The following is a 19,156-nucleotide window of genomic DNA, read 5'->3' on the forward strand; positions in this document are numbered from 1 at the left end:
CCACTTTCAGGACAATTCTGGGCTCCAGAGGATTTCTGCAGCAGAGCTTGTCCCCTCCGAAGCCACTGTCTCCCCTCCTCCAGTAAATAGTGCCGAGAATGAGCTGGGTGCAAAAGGGTGGGAGATCCGCCCACACCCCATCCCGGCTGTGGACAGGAAGTATCCACCTCTTCTGAAAAGACGCAAGTTTTATGTTTAATTAAGAAGGTGGCTGTGGCTCATGCTTGCCTCCAAAAAGCCACCGTAGCAGTCACTTTTTTAAAAGAAGTCAAATTCTTTTTAATATCAGGGTTGCTGGAGGAAGTCGGATTAAGGAGTTGCTGCAGGGTGGAGCAACCTGCAGAGTTGCGATGCACCGAAGGAGGGAAAATAAAGGAAGGATCAATCCCACCGTGGAAGCACTGGCTGTTTCCTCAGGAAAAGAGGCAGGTGCCAAGGGACTGTGGGGGTGTGGGAGAAGGTGTCTCTGGAGACTGGGCACTGCTGGGTTGGGACAGGGACATCTGGCTCCGTCTCCTTCCTCTTTCCTCTGTGTTCATTCCCCAAGCTGCCTTTTGGATGCAGTCTCCATCCTGACTTCTTTACATCTCCTGGGTGGTGCAGCCCTTCCCCAGAGGCATTATCTTTCTAACAGTGTGATGTCACAGCTTCTTCCCTGGGGGAAGGGCACCCCAGAACAACCCAGCAAAGATTCTGCCCCCACCCCATCTTTTCCTGCTAGAAAACAGCAGGGGAAGTTGGAAGTCCTGACTTCCCAATCACACCGACAGGCTTCAGCCCGTTTCTCCCTTTGGGAGAGAAGGGGACACGGAATGAATAGTACAGAAAGGGGCCGATGGAGAACCTGACAGGAGTTGCCATTCTACTGCTTCCCAAACCTCCTAAGTCTGCAGGAGAAGGTCTCCAGCTGACCTCGTTCTCCTGCTGCTCTGGAGATTTTAGACCTCCCCCCTCTCCCGGTGGACTCCCTTCACCTCCTTTCCTGCCTGTCCACAAGGGTCGAAATGAGCCAACCGGGCCGGGCGGGCTAGAAAAAAGAGCAGCCCAGGAGGAAAGAAGTGCTGCCGTCCCGCTGGGCGGATGCCTGCACGCTGCAGGTGTGGGGCGCTGACCGTGGCCTCTCGGTCGCTGTGCCGGCCACAGTGTGGATGGAGCAGTGGGGTGGGAAGCTTTCCTCTCAGGAGTTGGGGACTTCGAAGAGCAATCCCCGAGTCCCTTCAGGCAAGAAGTTCACGCCCACCTTGCCCCTGGCGGGGCCGCGCAGTTGTGTCCAGTTGAAATGGAGAGGACAGACCAGCAAAAAGGGCTTGGGGGACCTAGGTGGTCCAGCTGGGCTCTAAAAGTGAGGGTGTGCCAGGAGCAGGTGTGCAGGAAGAGAACGGGAGAAGGTCACAGAAACCGAGGAAAGAAGGCATGGGGAGGTGACCTGGAGCTTCAAAGCCCCTTCTCCTCCAGGACGCCCCCATCAATGGGGTCCTCAGAGCCTGTAGGCTAGCTAACCAGTGCCCCCTCCAGTCGGGCTCTCAACGCTGCCCAGCCCCTGTCCCAGCTCAGCGAACACCAGGGAAGCCCTTGGGTACTTGCACCACAAGATCAACTTCCTCTCCAGAAAGCAGTATTCCCACCTGCAAGACAGGCGGTTCTTTCCCATTTTGTTGCTGTGACAGGAACCTGTAATGGACCCACATGAAAAGTATTTTGGACCCCAGGAAAGCAAGACTCCATACTACACACACACACTACTGCTGTTTTTCCAAGATGTTGGCTTCCTGGAGTGAGGTGTGTTTTTTCCAGCCTCTCTAGGTTCCAGCACCACCCCTTCCCTGGAAGAGTCCCTGGGTCTATGTGCCTGGAGCTCCTGGGGATGCTCAGAAAAACCTGCCACAGGATAGACCACGGGGTCCCGCATAGCAGCAGGGGCTGCGGCTGGGGCTGGAGCCAGCTAGGAGCTGGAGAGCAATGACTGGAGGAATTTATGCAAGGGGTAGGAGGAAAGCTGGAGCTGACACCCGCCTACCGACTGCCCAGGGAAGCCTCCTGGGCAGTATGTGGTAGGACCCAGATCTACACTGATCCAAATGTACATGAGGTTTTTGTGGTCATTTGTATCCAGAGCCTGGCACCCAGCGTGGCACAAGAAGGTGTGCCGGGGCAGTGGGAGTGGACAGGTGTAGCTACCACCCTCTGAGCAAGGGCTGCTCCACCCCAAGCCCTGTACCAGTTGCTTTCTGAATGCTTCACTTCTGTTCTTCACCACAGCCCTCAGAGGGAGGCTTTCCTCACTGCCTTTAAAGATGGGAACCCACACTCAAAGGGGTTAAGTAACTCGCCAGTGACCAAGTTAAGCCGCAGGACACGGCTCCACCCAGGTTTCTCACCCAGGAGTTGAGTCCCTAAGAGGAGGTGTTGGGCAGCTTTCACTAGTGTGGGACCAGGCTCACTAGGGAGCTTGGCATGGTCCTGCTGCTGCTTTTCCAAGTTGTGAGGTTTGGTGTAAGAGAGCCACCTGAGGTGGAGGCATGTCACTGGCTCTTGAACTTCCCAGACTCTGGCAAGAGCAGGAGCCGGGTAGCCCGGGGCCAAAGTCTGAGTTTTCCTGCCTCTGTTCTCCCTCCTCCCCAGCTGCACCAGCAGAGTGACTGGCTACCACCAGTTTCGAGCACCAGAGCAGCCAGTCGAGCAACCACCATGGGTCTCCATGTGCCAGCTGCAGGGTTTCTGGGCCAGTTTCGAGCACCAGAGCAGCCAGGAAAGCAAGACTCCATACTACACACACACACTACTGCTGTTTTTCCAGCCTCTCTAGGTTCCAGCACCACCCCTTCCCTGGAAGAGTCCCTGGGTCTATGTGCCTGGAGCTCCTGGGGATGCTCAGAAAAACCTGCCACAGGATAGACCACGGGGTCCCGCATAGCAGCAGGGGCTGCGGCTGGGGCTGGAGCCAGCTAGGAGCTGGAGAGCACCAGAGCAGCCAGTCGAGCAACCACCATGGGTCTCCATGTGCCAGCTGCAGGGTTTCTGGGCCACCAAGCCATGGTGACATGGAAACCTGAACCCAGGCTGCTGCTGAGATGTGCCTGCATGATCCAAGGAGCAGTTCATTGGTAAGGAAAAGATTTGGGTCCAAACCTGAGCTGGCCCTGCCCCTGGCTACCTGGGTGACCTTGGAAAAGTCATTTTCTTTCTCCTACCCTCAGTTTCTCCCTATAAAACAATCATTTGGAGCAGGCAGCCTTGGAGCAGCCTGTCTAGTCTCCACATTCTATACATCTGGGGTCGTGAATGCAGGTTTTTTGAGGTTCCTAAACCTTTAAAAAATACTAACCACTGATAGGTGACTGCTGATGCCACATCTCGGTCAGCTTACAGCACTCTGGAGTCTGTGACTGCCCAGAAACACAGGGACTCCTAGTAAGAACAGTGAACTCCCAAATGTTTCAGGTACCAGCCTCAGTTTCCCCAACGATGCCAGACACAGAGCTACCAAACACCTAACTGAGGAACCAGGAAGGTAGAAGGGAGAGTCCCTGAGGAAGTGCTTGGTAACCAACCAGACCACCCCTTCCATCACAGTCACAAACTTGGTCTGGAACAACGGAAAGCGTTTCGTTCCCTCCAGCCCCGCACCAGCGCCAGGCTGCTGGAGGCATAGCCGCGGCTCGGACTAATTCCAGGTATATTCTATAGGTGGCATCATGCTACTGGAAATGGCCTCCTCAGAGAGGAGAGGCTCTCTCCCAGGCGTCTCCAGGCACTGACGAAGCCACGCAAAGGCAACACAGCCCCAGTCCAAAATGCCAGGAGAGGGGCCTCTGAAGAATGGGTGGAGTGTGTGCTGGGGGACAGTTCTCTCAGACTCCAGGGGCCACTGGTCCAAGCAAAAAGGCTTCTCTAGGACCATCCATCTTCTGTTCAGCTGGGGGCCTCTGGGGGTCTCTCATGCCCACTGCAAACGGGGAGAGGGAGTCCTCAGCCCCACACACGGTGGAAAATGTTGGGTGGGCTCTCCGGGTCTGCAATAACATCAGTGGCAACGGGATGCTGTGCCATCCGGCCACCCCAGCACTCCCAGACTGAGGCTTCCTCCTTCCAGACTTAGATCCCCGCCTGCAGGAGACCAAACCCCCCTGTAATTGGGCGAGGGGACCAGCCAGAAGCAGGGAGGTTAAGGCAACCAGAACCCGCTGCAGATGGTACTTCGGGGTCACTGACACGTAGGAACCAAGGTGGTGGAAGCTATGGGTGTTCTGGGGCTCCACCCAGTGCCTACCTCTCCTCTCATAGACCCCCTATGGCCCCTCCGCCCGCTCGTGGAGGTCTGATCCCGCCTTCGCGGGTCCACTCCGGCAGTTGCGCCATGGACTCGGCGGTCCTCTCACTGCGGGTAGCTTGTGGCCTGTCCTCAAAGAGGAGGGCCGGGACAGACAGCGGGGAGAGGTGACAGCGACGCCTCTCAGCTCTTCCTTCCGCCACCGGACTGGCTCCAGGCTGCCCGCGACCACCCGGGCACTGAGTCCGCGGGTCCTCGCCGCCACTGCTCCCCGCCATCCGCAGCCCCCGCCCCGAGAGACCCGGACTGGAGCCTCGGCCAAATTTGGCGCCGAGGGGGTCGGGCAAACGGGGTGCTGCATCTCAGCTGACCACATAATGGGTCATCCTCAGGAGACAGCTGGAGGACCCCAAATCCCCAAATCACACACCAGGTCTCTTACATCCCCAGCCCCCACGCGTTTGCCAAGGTTTCTAGGGATCCTGGGCCTTTGCTCAGAGCCCAACGCAGACTCGCTCACATTATTTTTTAAAACAAAAGCAATTAGACTTCAATCCCGGTTCATTTGCATTTGCACCTTGGAAACATGGCGGGGGTGGGAAGCAGCGGAGAGCCTGACGGCGACGGGTGACACCTTCCGAACCCCGCAGCCGGCCCGGGCGGCCACTGCACCGGTCACATCTGGCCCGGCCGCGCAGCCGCCGCGGCCCCCTCCCCACCCTTTCCCGGGGCCCGCGCGCAGCAGCCCGCTCGGCGGCGCGCTCATCGATCGCCGGGGCCGCGGCCGGGCGAGCGGAGAACAAGGTATAGCCTGTATTTAGGTTCCTGCCCTTATATGGCGATGTGCGCGAGCGCCCGCCGAGCGGCCGCACCATATAAGGGCACGCGGCGGGCGCCGGGCTGAGCTGGTGCGCGCTCATTGGCCCGCGCGTCTCTCGGCAACCGGCTCTCACGAGTGGAAAAGAGCCAGCCACCCCCGCCGCTCCCCGCCCCCTCCCTTTCTTTCTGCCTGGCGTCCCAGCCTCTCGCCTCGGCACCCCCTTTTTACCTTCCCCCATTTTTGCCTGCCCCCCAAGTTTTCTTCCCGCTGTCGGCCCCCTCTCCCTCCGCCTCGTAGATTTTCCTCTTCCTCCCTCTCGGTCTGTCCTTGCTCGCTCCGCGCACGCTCCCACTTCCACCCACGCACCCCCCCTCCCCAAACCAGGCTAAAGGCGGTGGAGGAACGGGAAGGCCCGGATGCGGGAGGGGCGCTGCAGCGGTGTGTGTAGGGGCGCGTCACTGCCACAGTAGCAGCCACAGCATCAGATCCACGGCGTGCACGCACTGGGCTCTGGGAAAAGTCCAAGTCTACCCCATCCTTACCTCCCCCGCCCCAGAGGTAATCAGAGCAATTAGCTGCTGAGGAAATGTGCTTGCGGGGCTAGGGCTCTGCTAGACCACAAACAGCCCTAGGTACCACCAAATTGCCATCTCCCGCGGTGTCCCTTCGGGCTGGATTTCTGAAATGCAATCAGAATAATGATAAATCGATGTCTCATTTAAAGGTTACTTAAAAAACCTGCCAATTATTGAGGGGAAGGAAAAAAAAACCCTGCTTGCGGGAGGAAAATGCATCCGAAGAGCCACCCTCCGGTTTCCAGGCAGAATGCAAGGGAGCGGTGGTTGCGGGATGCAGGTCGGGTGCCCAGCGCTGGGCCCACCCGTGGGATGAGACGTCATTATTATTCTGGGGTTGCGGCTCCGGTTAGCCTCAGGCTCAGGCAGCAAAGGCCTGCGGTTCCGAGGGTGCCCCTCGTCCCCTCCCTCACGCGCGGAGGCGCGTGCACGCGCACGCACACACAGGTGTCCAGCTGACCCCTCCCGGGCGGTCGCGACTTCCGCAGCGCCTGTCCTCCGAGCGGGGCACGCTCCTGCTCCCAAGGAACCTAAAGGGGGCCGGCTAAGACAATGGGTACCCTAGCACCCTGGAGACTTTGCCTGTGACCTAGCTCGCCTCGAGGGCCGCCACCTCGCGGAGGCGTGGAGCGATGCCCCCTACTGGGAAGCCTGCGCCTGGAGCACCGCGCAGGTGGGGGGTCGCTCCCGAGGCCGGCTTGGGTGGGGGATGGGGGAACGGGGCGCGATGACCCTCGTGACCTCCGTTTGGTTCCGGGCATCCTTCCCTGCTCTCTCCCTTCTTTTCTTCCAAATCTCAAATTCCCTGTCCTGCCCTTTCTGCGGGGAAGGTGGCGGAAGTGGGTACGGCCAGGGAACATGGGTGCGAGATTGGGGAGGGCGCTTCCCCCTGGATCAGTTAGCTTCGCTGTCGCCTCCTCCCCGCTGTTTCTGCGGAAGGAAGCTCTGCGGCCGCAGCAGCCCTTGGTGCCAGCACCCCTCCCTGACCTTGGCTGAGATTGGCTGCCATGGTGTTCTGCCTAGCAAAAAGCACAATTTCCCTTCCGCTCATGAACTGGGGATGCCTTCGGGCAGAGGGTTCGCCTGGGTCTGCGCCTAGCTCCAGACCTCTGCCATGGAGGCCCCCTCTGAGCACTCAAAAATCCGTGGATGCCCGGGTGCAGCTTCTTGGTGCCCCTGCATAGCCCATTCCTGCCCCGCCCCTGTCTTAAGCCCAGTGAGCCAGGTCGTTTATATTCAATCCCCACCCCCAAGTTTCTATGTGCTTAGGTACACGGATACCTCCGTCCAGCAGGGGGAGGGGGAATGTGAGCCCCCAGGTGTCCTCCGACTGCTCCCCGCACCGAGACGTGACTCCTTAAATGCACCTCTTTTTCTCTCCTTTGAGCCCCAAGAGCAGAAGCCGTGCTCGAATCTGGAAACCCCTTACCCTGACCTGTTTGCTTCTTCTCCTTGCCTTCCTATTTATTGATTTTGAATTTTTCTGCCGGTGGTGGTGAAAGCGCCCGAATCGAGAATACGGTTGGCGGGAAGGGTGAGAGAGAAACTTGCAGCTAGGGAAAATAAAGCCCCAAGCTCACAGGCACACCACTCCCCTGCCGGCCCAACCCGCTCTGGGTCTGGGTTTCTCCGGGTTCGGGAAAGAGGGGGCTACGTACGCACCAGCTCGACTTCGCCAAAGGGTCCCGACTCCGGAGCCCGACCCCACCCACGGGTCCTCTGTTCGCACTTTTCGTTTATTCCTCAGCAACCCCAGGCCCGGGGCTCTGGGGACAATTTTCTCCCCTCTCTGGTGCACCCCCAGGCCTTATCCTAAGCTCGCACCCGGGTCTGGGACTCCGGTTCGCACTGGGCGCCCCTCTCCATAGCCCCGGGCTCCCCTTGGAGTCCAGAGAAGCGTGCTTGGGACCAGGTGTCAGGGAGCCACAGGGTGGCCACGGGCGGCTCCTCGGCGCGCGTGGCTTTGAGCTGGGCGGAGGCTCGGCTCGGGGGCAGCTCCCTGCGGAGAGGAGGGTAGGCGCGCGGCACCTGCCGAGCTACCGCCGCCGCTGTTTCATGGCGCCGGAGGATCCACCCGGATCTTCTCCACGGAGTTCCGGGCTTGGGTCGTTTTGTAGTCGGCACGCACACAGCTATTTTATTTATTTATTTATTTTTCTGCGGGGACGTCAAGGCTGACCAGCCCAGCTGCAACGCCAGGGTGGGAGTTGGGGTGAAGACAGTGGTATCTGCAAGGGTGGGGGCGGCACCCGGACACCGAGGTCAATAACCCATTAGCATTTCCCCACTGGGAGCCGCGTCCTCACGAGGGCATGGGCATGCGGGGTGGGGACAGACTGAGAGCGCCCTCCCTGCACTGTCCCCCTGCCACCCACACCCCATGGCCCCCTCCCCCGGCAGGTAACCGCCCCTCCTCCTTCCCGCTCGCTCCCGATCCTTCCTTTGCTCTCCCGGTGCCCGCGAGGGTCCCGGCGCCCGGGAGGACAGTCCCCGGGCGGGGGAAAGGGAGAGGGGCTGCGGGTGGGCTGCGGCGCGCGTCCCCGCCCGTGGCAGCGTGGCGACTGGCGCCGCTTTGGCAGCCATTTTCTGCAGCTGCTGCGGCCGGGGCTCTGCGGAGCGAGGCGGAGGCTGCAGCCCCAGACCGAGGCGGTGGGGACAGGGGCCCTGGGTCACCGGCTGGGGGGCAGCGGGGGACGGGGGCGCGGGGGCGCCAGCACCCCTGCCCCTCCCCCTCTGCAGAGCAGGCTGAGCGGGGCCGCTCCGCGTGGCGAGAGCCCGCGATCCCACCCTTTCCCCGCCATCTTGTACCCGGGCTGGCGCCTTCCCAAAGCCGAGCTGCGGAGACAAAGCCCTCCCCGGCCGCGGGGCCCCTGCAGCCCACCCGTGCTGGGCGGCCAACCCCGGGCCTGCGCCCTCGCCCCGCCTCTCTCGGGGGACCGCTGCACCCCCCCCACCCCAAGGGGGCTTCGCGTGCGACGGCCCCTTGCCCAGCCCCGGAGGGTCAGCTGGGACCCCCCTTTCCACGCTGGTTGCCGGGCTGGACCCGCGCCCTTGCCGCAGCCCACCCTGGTTGCGGAAAGAGGGGACCCCTCAGGCACAGCGGTGACCAGGGCTGGGGGCTCCTCTAGCTCAGTTTCTCCTGTTTGGGTTGGTCGGGGGGTCATTAGTCCCGGAGTCCCCCACCGCCCCCGCGTAGTGCCAGTTTCACGTCCCAGTTTTCCCACCGAGGAACCTCAGAGAGACCACCGCACGGGCGGCCCTCGAGACCCCCCTAGCTGCCCAGCTGCTGCTGCGAGCGGGAAATTCAGCACTCCATTTTCTGGGATGGCAGTGCTGTCCCCCTCACCCCCCCCCATCTTGCTCAGGACTTCCAGACCTAGGGGTTTATGGGGTGTGTAGGGGAGGGTGAGGCACGTGTTCCTTAGCCCAGAGACCCCGGGACAACCTGGCGCCTGCCAGCCTGCGCCATCAAGTGCCACGCTACTCCTTGGCAGGGAATTTACCGCCGGAAGACTCCATTTTCCCATCCCAGCGCCCGGGGATGGGTCGGGGAGCCTACCGTCCCCAGCAGCTAGTTGAGTTTCCTTGGGACCGCTCACCCGCGGGGAGCGCATGGCCGCCGTCTCTGGCGCCCGCCTTCCCCTTCCACCGACCCCGGAGGAAGTCCTAGTTCTGGTCCACCCCGACTCCCAGAATCGTGGGGCCTGAAGGGACAATGGTTGATGGGGAAGCAGGCTGGGCGAGGGGAGTGACTGGTGCAAGGTCACGCAGAAGGTTAGTGTCAGAACTGGACTCCTCACACAACCCCACCCCGATTTCTTTCCAATATGGAGATGGAAGCCCAAGCTGGCTGTGCACCGGGAGCTCACTCCTCTGAGAGCCCTCTGGGCCAACATCGGATGTTGGACGGAGTCAGGAGGGGGTTGGACTCCAGGGGGCGGGGAACGGCCGGTCTGCTGGAGCTCCCCTGGAAACTGGGTTTCCCAGACAGACACCAGTAAGTCCTCCCACCCCCAAACCTCGGGGTCCGCTTTAGGGATGAGAAGCAAAGCGTGTCCCGGGGTGGCCTGTCATGCCACTCGCGGGGCTCAGCCCACCCCCCACACCTATGCCTGCCAGCCCGCGTGGATTCCTAGTCTGGCTGAAGAAACCAGTCTGACCACTTCGCCCATTTCCCAAGCCTCCCCGGGCGGCCCGCGGGCGGCCGGCTCCCAGGGTGGGTGGGGTGAGGCGCCTCGGCTGCAGCCTTGGCTGCCCTGCGATGAATGGACTTGCCCAGAAGGTGGGTGGCAAAGGGACAGTCCTGCCTGTGAGCGGGGTCCCCTGGGCCGCTCCCCACACCCGTCTCTCCACCGCGGAAACCGGTGGCTGGCGGCTCCGCTCCGTGGGGTCAGCCACCCGGGCCCTAGGACACCGCGCGGAGCCACCCCCAGCCTCGCCCAGTGCGCATCATCTTAGACACCGACTGCCCTGGGGGTGCTTAGAGTCAGGTTGGCACACCGAGCTGAGCCCTAACTCAGGTGTTGGGTCATTAGAAGGTGGCTGTTGCGTGGAGTCACAGGGCGTTGCCCCATGGGGCCGAGGCCGCAGAGCAGGGCCGACCTCGAGGGCATAGGGGCGGAGAGGCCGCAGCACCCCGCCGTGGAGGCAGGGCAGGCACGTGGCCCCACAGCCCATCCCGCGTACGTGTTTCAAAGGCTCCGTGAGCAGTTCACCAGGTCGCCGCAAGAAAGCGACTGCACCCCCACGTCCACCCCGGGGTCTGGTCGATGACAACCCCCTACAGGGCACGGCCGGGGCCCACCCTCTGTGTGGCGGCCGTGTTAGGCGCGCCGGCAGATCCCCGCGCCCGGGGGCGGGGAGACTGCGGGGCTGAGGAGCTGCGGTCTCAGGCCGGTGCGGGGCTGAGGAGCTGCGGTCTCAGGCCGGTGCGGGGCTGCGCTGCGGCGGCCACGGGGGCGAGGAGGGAAGATGGCCCAATGTCAGGGTCCCTGGGCCAGGCCGGGGCCGCTGAGGGAAGGCAGACACGCTGGGCGGAAGGGCCTGGGGAGCCAGCCTTGCGGAGTCAGCAGAGCCTGCGTGGGGGCAGGTGCGCCCCTCCTCCGAGCCCCGCCCCTTCCCATCCCCGCCGCACTCTTTTGGTGGGAAAGGGAGGGCAGTGGGCACCCACAGGCAACGTTGGTGATTCGTTTGGGTGTCCTCCCAGACCAGCCTGCGCCTCCCTGCCTCCTTCATGTTGTGCTCCCCCCGCTGGGAACCTGGGGTGGGGCAGAGGAGAGCTGTCTGCCCGGAGAGCACCAGCGCCTCCTCACCACCTCCTGCAGGTAGCTTACTCCTTCTAGGCCAGGGAGCGGTTTGAAGAGGCAGGTGGGGGGAGGATGGGGTAGGGAAAGAACCGGAGGCAGGGACCCCCTACTGCCTCACCTGGGGCTGGGAGAGGCTGTTGCCCTTCTGGAAGTGCTTTGGCTTGGTGGTTGTAGGAGCTGAGGGTGAGGTTCCAGGTCGTGTTCAACAGACCTTGGTGGAGTGCAGGGCTGGAGGCCAGCCCCATTGCCTGGGGAACCCTCCTGCCAAGGCTGTGTACCCCAGAGCGCCCAGCACTTGGAGCCCTGCCCGATGGGCAGAGCCCAGATGAAAAGAGAGGAAGTTGGGAGGAAGCTGGTTTTAAAAGCAGTTGAGGAGGAGCAGTCAGCAATTAGCTCCAGACAGGGTGGGGTGCCTACCAGGGGCTCCTTGGGAAATCTGGGAGCAAATTCCTGCTTAGGTTGGAGGGTGGGCTGGAAGACATCTAGGCTTCCACCTCCAAGATTCCAGGGAACAGACACAGTGGGTTTGCACCCCAGAGCTGCTGGAGCTGAATTTCTCCTAGCCTCATGTTCCTTGTCTGTACAGAGGGGCCATGGCAGGACGCTGAAATAATGCAGAAAGTGCCTGGCACCTAGTGGGTGCCCGAATTAGAAAAATAGTGGGGAGGAAAGCCTTTTCTCTCCATAGTAGTGTCCATGTCCTTGCAGTCCTCTTTGCCATCATGATTATGGAAAAGCCTCTTTAAATGCTCCTTTGTTCCTGGCACTGAGGGCATGAAGAAGGTGCATAGAAAGTCCCACATCACCAGCACGGACGCAGCAGCAACAGGAAACGAGTGTCTCCAAGACTGGACCATCCTCCCTCCCCTCCCCCTGCTCTCCTTCCCGGGGCAACCCCTGGATGAAACATCAACCTGAGCGTGCTCCTGCGCAGAAGTGCGTGAAGGCGACCTGCTCTAGCCTGCCCATCTGCACCCCCAGCCCCAGCTACTGGGATGCTCCAAATACCTTCCTTGGAGCAGCAGACCAAGGAAGAAAAAGCAAAATCTGAACGAGCAGAAAGAACATATTCTCATTCAGCAATCACTGGGTTTGCCATTACCCCAGGGAGCTGCTGGGTACCGGGGAAAGATTTCTGGGCCAGTTTTAGAGGAGGCCTCCAGGGTGGTAGCAGGAGAGCCTGCAAGTGGGGAAAGAAGGTGGGGGAAGATTTAATGTACCTACCTGGGCCCTGGTCAACCCCATTCTGGTAATCTGGCATCCTAGAAATTTTTCCACTCTCTCAATTCCTTCCATCCATCCATCCATCCATCCATCCATCCATCCATCCGTCTGTCCGTCCGTCCTCCTACCTATTCACCCAACAGTGATTTCCTGGGCACTTTATCCATGCTGGTCAAGCCCAATGCTCAGAGTTAGGGATATTTTTGTGAATAAAACATACCTGGCTTCTGACCTCATGGCACTTGAAGCCTGGGGTGAGGGGGGCAGTAGTAGAAAAGCTATGCACCTTATGTAATTTACAGCTCTGGTAAGTGCCATGAAGCAGCTATGGAGAGCATTTCACAGGTTAATTTGGAGCTGTGGGCTACAGGAAAGGCCAGGATGCAAGTTGCCTGACCAACTCAGGCTTCTGTTACAGGATTTTTAGGACTGACAGTTGAGTCCACATGGACGTGACCAAAACTTGAGTGTGAACTGGGAGCCATGGAAATAGGTGACCATGAAGTGAAGATGGGGAGTAAAAACCCTCCCACCAGCTTGCAGGAGAGAAGAGACTGCAAGGGAACTTAGGTGTGAGGAGCAGAGGTTATTGCTTGGTCTGCAGAGGGGATGTGGTAACCAGCAGCCACCCACTTTGCAGGCAGCCCTACAGCCACATTCTGTGTGGGGGGGGTGGGGGGTGTCCAGAGGGCGGAGCCAGTCCTGGAGCAAGCCAGAGTGTTTGGGTCTGAACCAGAACTTGAACGGGTCCCATCCCATATCAAGCTGCCATCTCTCAGTCTGTGTTGATAGCTGACCCAAAGCAGGGGTCACTGGCAGAAGGGCTATTCCCATGGTCTCAGATGCTTCACTGACTGAAGTGTGGGGCCCGAGAGTCACGGTATTCACCATTTAAAAAGCAGGAATGATGTCCTGGAGCCTCTACGGGGCTCCTTGCAGCTCCATCCTTGTGTTGACTCTGTGGTCCCACAAGCTGTTGACATGTGGTCCCACTTTACAGCTGGTCCTGGCTAGACACCCTTTGCATCTGAAGATCTCTGGTGGCAGCAGGGTGGCACTGCGGTTAGGAGCCCAGGCTGCCTGGATCCCAGCCCTCGCTCCACCGCTCACCAGCTCTGTGACCCTGGGCCAGGTACTCGACCTCTCAAAGCATCCGTTTCCTCATGGGGGTAATGATAGTTTGCACTGTACCAGGTTATTTTGAGGATTAAAAGAGAGAAAGCATGTAAAGCCTTTTCTGTGGAGGCTGGCTCAGCGAGCAATCTATAATTGTGAGTTCTTGTCATTTTATTGGGTCGTGGGGCACCAGGTGGTTGTGTTTATCCAGGGGCTGGTATCACTTTTGGCTTCTCTCTTAAATTCAAGTTAATAATGAAAATTATCAGAGAGAGAATGAAACACCTTGCAAGCCATGACAGAGGCAATCTCTTCAGCAAATGAGAGAAGTGTCCAGACAAAGATGGGATCCGATAGCTACAGATGCTCACGGTGCAGAGGGAGAGAAAGAGGGGCACCTCCCCTGCATCTCTCCCCCATGGCAGGTGAGTAGTCACGCTGACCTGGGGGCAGGGACAGACCCTGAGAAGACGAGTGCTGGGGCAGCAGTGGCGAGTTTTATCCCCTGAATTTTCACTCTTTTCTAAGGCTGGCTTAGGGGACATGAAGAGAAGGGGAGCAGCAGAGACTTGTATCCTCGTGAACAGAGCTCATTCAGTAAATACTACCCGGGCCTTCCAGACACTGTGCTGGGGAGAGATGGGCAAGGACACAGTCCCTACCAGCAGGTGAGGGAGACACGGGGATCCCTGTATGGTGAGATGGAGCACAGAGCTCCTGCTTGGAATTCTGGGCGCGTTCTTAGCCTGGTAGAGACTCCTTACCCTAACTGGGGGTGGACGGGGGACTGGAACTGGGGGAGGGCTCTTCTGCACCAAGGTTAATTTCTGGGCAGCTGCGTGGCTGCACGGCAAGTGGAGAGAAGCGCACCATGCGTGGCTGACGGTCCCATGTTCCTGGCTCAGTGCTGGGTGGAGAGAGGCAAGGAGGGCTTCCCAAGGCCCAGCTAGAGAGCCTGCCAGCTCTGCATTTGGAGCACAGAGGCATGAGCAGCCCACGCCTGCCAAGTCTGTGAGGTGCCTCAGGAAGGGCCCCTCTTGAAAGCATTATTTATAGATTTGACCGTTTGCCCACTCTTATCTCGAGGGTGGGAATTTGGGACACAAAGTTGGTCTCTTCTTTTGTCAGCGCTCCACTCAACATGGCAGTTCCTGTGCTTGTTGTGCGAGGCACGGGCCGCACAAAGAGATGGCTTGCCTGCAAAGGACCCAGCTGGTTGGAGTTGGAGGCACATTTCGTTTCTTCCAACCAGCTGGGAAGGCGGCTGGAGCAGACCAGGAGATCGCCGCTAATGTTTTACATGTCAATATGGTCCCTTCTCGCTGACTTGCCAAGATTTGATCAGCTGAATCGGTCTGTGTGGTGCGCTCCTTGCAATGCACGGTGTGTATTTAGATCTTGCAACAGTATCACAAGAGGGGCTGCACGCGACTCGACAGCAGTAAACAGATTGCAGTGGATGTGGTTCTGAAGCTTTTTTTCTAGATTTTCTGAGCTATTTCCTGCCTCTTTGGGACTTGGGTTTCAATAAGGTTGTCTCCTTGGGCCCCAGTTAGGTGAGGGAAGGGACCAGCTCCATTTGGGATGCCATGGTCACCTCTGGCCCACTGCTTGGTGTATGTATGCTGTGTTTCCACATAATGCCAGCTTTCTTGGGGGCAAAGGTCAGCCTAGATTAGGGTCTTCCAAGCGCATTTTCAGAGTATCCTATGTGCCAGGGAGGAAGCCAAATTATGAGTTAAACTAACCCCAAAACCCAGGATTTTCATTTTTGCTCAAGCTTGGCTCACCAGGCAACATTCATTGCCTGTTTGCTGTTGATCTTGCCTCTGTCCCATTGTCAGGGGGCAGGCAAGAGAATGGAAAAGCATGATTCCCTTCTAGTATGTTCTTCAGTCAGCCTGGAAATATCCAGGTCATGATGAGGAGGGCGGTTTGGGGGCCCAGGGATGCCTCACTTTTAGAACCTCTTCATGAGAGGCAGGACTAGGTGTTTCTGGGGCCCAGGAGGTCGGCAGCAGCTGGACTCACACTGGGCCCGTCAGCCTGCCCCTGTTCACAGAAGGCTGGGTTGTCAGGTCTGGAGGGTGGAGCTGGGGAGACCTTAGCCTGAGCACTGTGCCCCACTCCCAGTACTGAATAAGACCAACAGAGAGAGAGAGAGAGACCCACGGCAGGCAAGTTAAAACATAAGAAGTAAATTGAGGTGATGAGGTGGGGTCATTGGCCGAGGAGGGCTTTTCTAAGAGGTGGCATTTAGGAGACCTAGATGGTAATGATGGGCTGCCTTGGGGAGCTCTAGGGTTCAGAGCCACCACCCGGGCCCCAGAGCTGGTGAGCACAGAGCAGCCGGCACGCAGAGCAGGTTTGCCACACGGCACACGAGCCTTCCTTCCCGCCCCACCCTGCCTCCTCACGTGGTCAAAGGGTAAGGTCAGGCTCTGCTGGGCCACAGGAAAGGCCAGGCTGACCTGGAGGTTCCCAGGGCCCCTGGTGTGGGGCTCAGGTGGCTGTGGGCCCACCCTCCCAGACCCACATTCATTTGTGTCGAGGTCATGGGGTGAAGGGTTGGAAAACAGGCCCTCAAGTAGGCAGTGAAGGGCTGGCCCAGTCTCCGTGAGGTCCTCAGCTGTTAGAGAGCTGGGCTCTCAGCCTCGCCCACGTCAGGGGCTCTTCTGGCTCTTTCCAGGGACATCCTGGGGCTCTGCACCAGCCAGCTACTGTCCCCAGACCCCAGTGGGAAGCTCCAGGGACCTCTTTTTCAACCTCAACCCAGCATTTTTTGTCAGCTTACAGAAAAGTTGCAAGAATAGTAAAAGAACTTTCATATATTCTTCATCTGGACTCACTGGGTCGATCCATTTTGCCCATTTGTTTTCTCTCTCTCGATACATATATATATATATATATATTTCCCCATATATTTTTCTGACCTACTTGAAAGTCAACTGGAGACCTCGTGCCCCTTAATGCCTAAATACTTTGGGGTAGTGTGTTTCTCCTGTGCACAGGATGTCTTCTTTCTTAACCACTGTGCAGTTATAAAACTAAGGATGTTTATCATTGATCCAATACCCACAATGATATGAGCCATAGTCCATGGGCAAATTTTGCCCATTTTCTCAATAATGCTCTTAATATTTTTTTCCCTTGTGTCAGGGTCACGAATTGTGCTCAGGGTCCTGTCCTTTCAGTCTGGGGCAGGGCCTCCAACTTCCCCTGGGATCCCTCGCTTTGCTGTTTGAAGAGTACGTGTCAGATGTCGCTGGGGGTTAGATCCAGGCTCTGCACCATGGGCGGGAGCGCCCCAGGAGTGAGGCTGTGTCCCTCTCAGTGCACCATCCCAGAAGGCACAGTTTGTCGCAGTATTGGTGACTTAAACTCTGAGTCCTTCCAACCTGGTGTTCTTGAATTCACTCTCCTTCTCCCAGCCTTGTTTTGGCTTTTACTTCTCTCTCCTTATCTGAGTTGGTCTCTCTCCTCACCTGCTTTCTCTCTCTGTGCTCCTGCTATGATCCTTCACCATTCCTCTGTCCCTGTCACTGTGGTCTGCTCACCTCTGTGCCTGCCTCTCTCTTGCTGGCCCTCTTGGGTTTCCTTGTCTCCCTGCAGCTGCCTCCTCCCTTGAATTAGGTCCTCTGCAAATTTCCCATCCTCTCCAAAATGCTGAAATGTGTGCAGGTGCCATTTAGGCAGGTCTTCAACCCACAGTCGGTGGTGCCTCCTCTGAGCGATGCGTCCTTCCTAAGATGATTCACACGGAACTAAGGAGAGTCGGCTTTGAGAGCCTAGACCCTGGAGGCATCATGATGTACCCAGCTGGGATCTCACACTCCTAGCAACTCAGCTCTGGACCCAGGAGAAAGGACCAGAAAGTCTCTCTGCCCACTCTCTGTCTGCCTTCTACCCACATGCAGGTCTTCTCCCAGGGAAAGGTGCACAGGCCACAGAACCTGCCCCCCCGCCCCGAGCCAGTACCATCATTCATTCTGCTAAGGCAGAGAGGCAAGACAACTCGAAGCTCTGACGTTAGCAGGCGTCTTGCCACCTCAGGGAGCTAAGCCCACAACAGTGACCCCACTTGGTGGTCACCGTATGAAAGAAGCCCAGACCCTCCTGCCTTCTCACTTGATGAGGGCCCAAACCACAGTCCAGAGAATAGAAGCCAGACCGTGGCACTCAACTGCAGTGCCCAGCCAATCACTCATGGATGTGGCATTGAACTTTGAATTATGTGATCATTCTTATTAATAAATTCCATTCCCTAGTAGGTGAATTGGGTGAGCATTGCTCCCCGTTGGAACGCACATACCCACTTGTGAGCGGGGAATGACTGATACTTCACTTTAATGTTGGCGTTGGTCTTCTGGGGCCTCGGTTTCTCCATCTGTAGGGTAAGAACTTGGAGAAGAAACTCCAAGGCCCCTCTCTGCTCTGAGCTTCCGGGAGCCCATGACCCCATCATCCGTGGGCGAATCTGTTCCTCTCTGAAGGGGAGGTGACCCTACCCACCCACCAAGGGGCTGATTCTGCTCTGGCCCTGGTCCCAACTAGGCCAGTTATTGGGGGGTTGTGTGGGCTTCTCTCCTGGACCAGCCCCAGGGACTTTCCACCCTGGAGGTTCCTCTGCAGACATCTGTTTTCATCTTAGTCTATGGAAGGAGGCATCACTAAGGACCAGCAAGAAGCAAGACTAGGGGAGGAAACATTGTTGGTTGCCCTGCCACCCAGTCTAGTTCTTCTCGCCAGGCCAGGGGTTGGGGAGCACCTTCTCCACCCTCCAGAGCTCAGCGGCACCAGGATTGCCAGGCTCAGGTTAGGGTGCCCACCTCATCTGTGTCTCTTTAGGGGTCATGGGTCGAGGGACCACCAGAGCCATAGCGCCTGAAGAACTCACACACCACCCAGTACTCTCATTCTGCAGATGAGAAACCCAATGACCAGGAAGGGGACACAGCAGTGGCAGAGCTGGGACTAAATCTCAAGGCTGCGGTTTTCACTTCCATGCTCCGGCTGCCGTTGCCCCTGGATTTCTCAACCCACCGGCTCAGTGACACTCTCAATCCCCAGACCTGGTGGCGGGCAAGAGGAATAACTCATGTGAGTCAAAAGCAATTTGCAAACATAAATAATTTCCAGTGCCAGGAGAGGAGATGGTGGGAAGATGCACTGAAGGTTCAGAGGAATCTCACCAGTCCTGTGTCGCCCTCGCCTAGCCCAGCACTTCCTCTCCCAGCTCAGCCCTGGCAGGAGAGTCGGGGAGCACAAAAACAAAGCAGGAAATGGCTAGAAGGATGCTCGCTTCCGCTGCTTATGGGAGGAGTTCGGCTTGCCAGGCTCTTCTCTCCCCCCACCCCACCACTCACAGGATTTTGTAATCCCACCTCCTTTAGAGAGTCAGAGGAAAATAGATGGTCCCCGGCTTGCATCTGGAATGGCCCAGGCCTCCTCCCCCTGGGCTGTATTTTCCCTTGTCCTTGACCCCAAACAGCACTACCTCAACAGAGAATGGACAACACACCATTACTCTGTTACACTGATGTAATCTCAGTGTTACACTACAAAGAATATCAACACCGTTGTCCCGTTCTTTGTAATTTGGATACTGCTTGGCAGAAGTGAAGTGATTACCCAGGACCATTCTCTGGTTTGTGAAAGGTATTTGCTCATCTCCCCGGAATGTCATGCCCTACACGGCCCTGACACCTAGCACAGTCCCCGTAAGTTTTGGAAGATGGTGGTGTCGTGAGGGCAGAGCCAGTGTTGCTGGGAGGGCTGAGAGCCTCAAGCACACCTTTCCAGAGCCCACCCCAAGGGGCTGTCTGACGCAGAGAAAAACAATGAG

General features: G+C 58.3%; 1 long non-coding RNA gene across 1 annotated transcript; it reads left to right on the plus strand.

The window, feature by feature from the left end:
• The first annotated feature begins 6,162 nt into the window (after positions 1–6,162).
• LOC118968122 (uncharacterized) lies at positions 6,163–14,751 on the plus strand. Its single transcript, XR_005055480.2, has 5 exons — positions 6,163–6,338; positions 13,196–13,327; positions 13,561–13,736; positions 13,840–13,979; positions 14,440–14,751. It is a non-coding gene; the product is annotated as an uncharacterized lncRNA (long non-coding RNA).
• The last annotated feature ends 4,405 nt before the right edge of the window (positions 14,752–19,156 follow it).

This window comes from Manis javanica, chromosome 4, assembly GCF_040802235.1.
Source record: "Manis javanica isolate MJ-LG chromosome 4, MJ_LKY, whole genome shotgun sequence".
Taxonomy (NCBI): domain Eukaryota; kingdom Metazoa; phylum Chordata; class Mammalia; order Pholidota; family Manidae; genus Manis; species Manis javanica.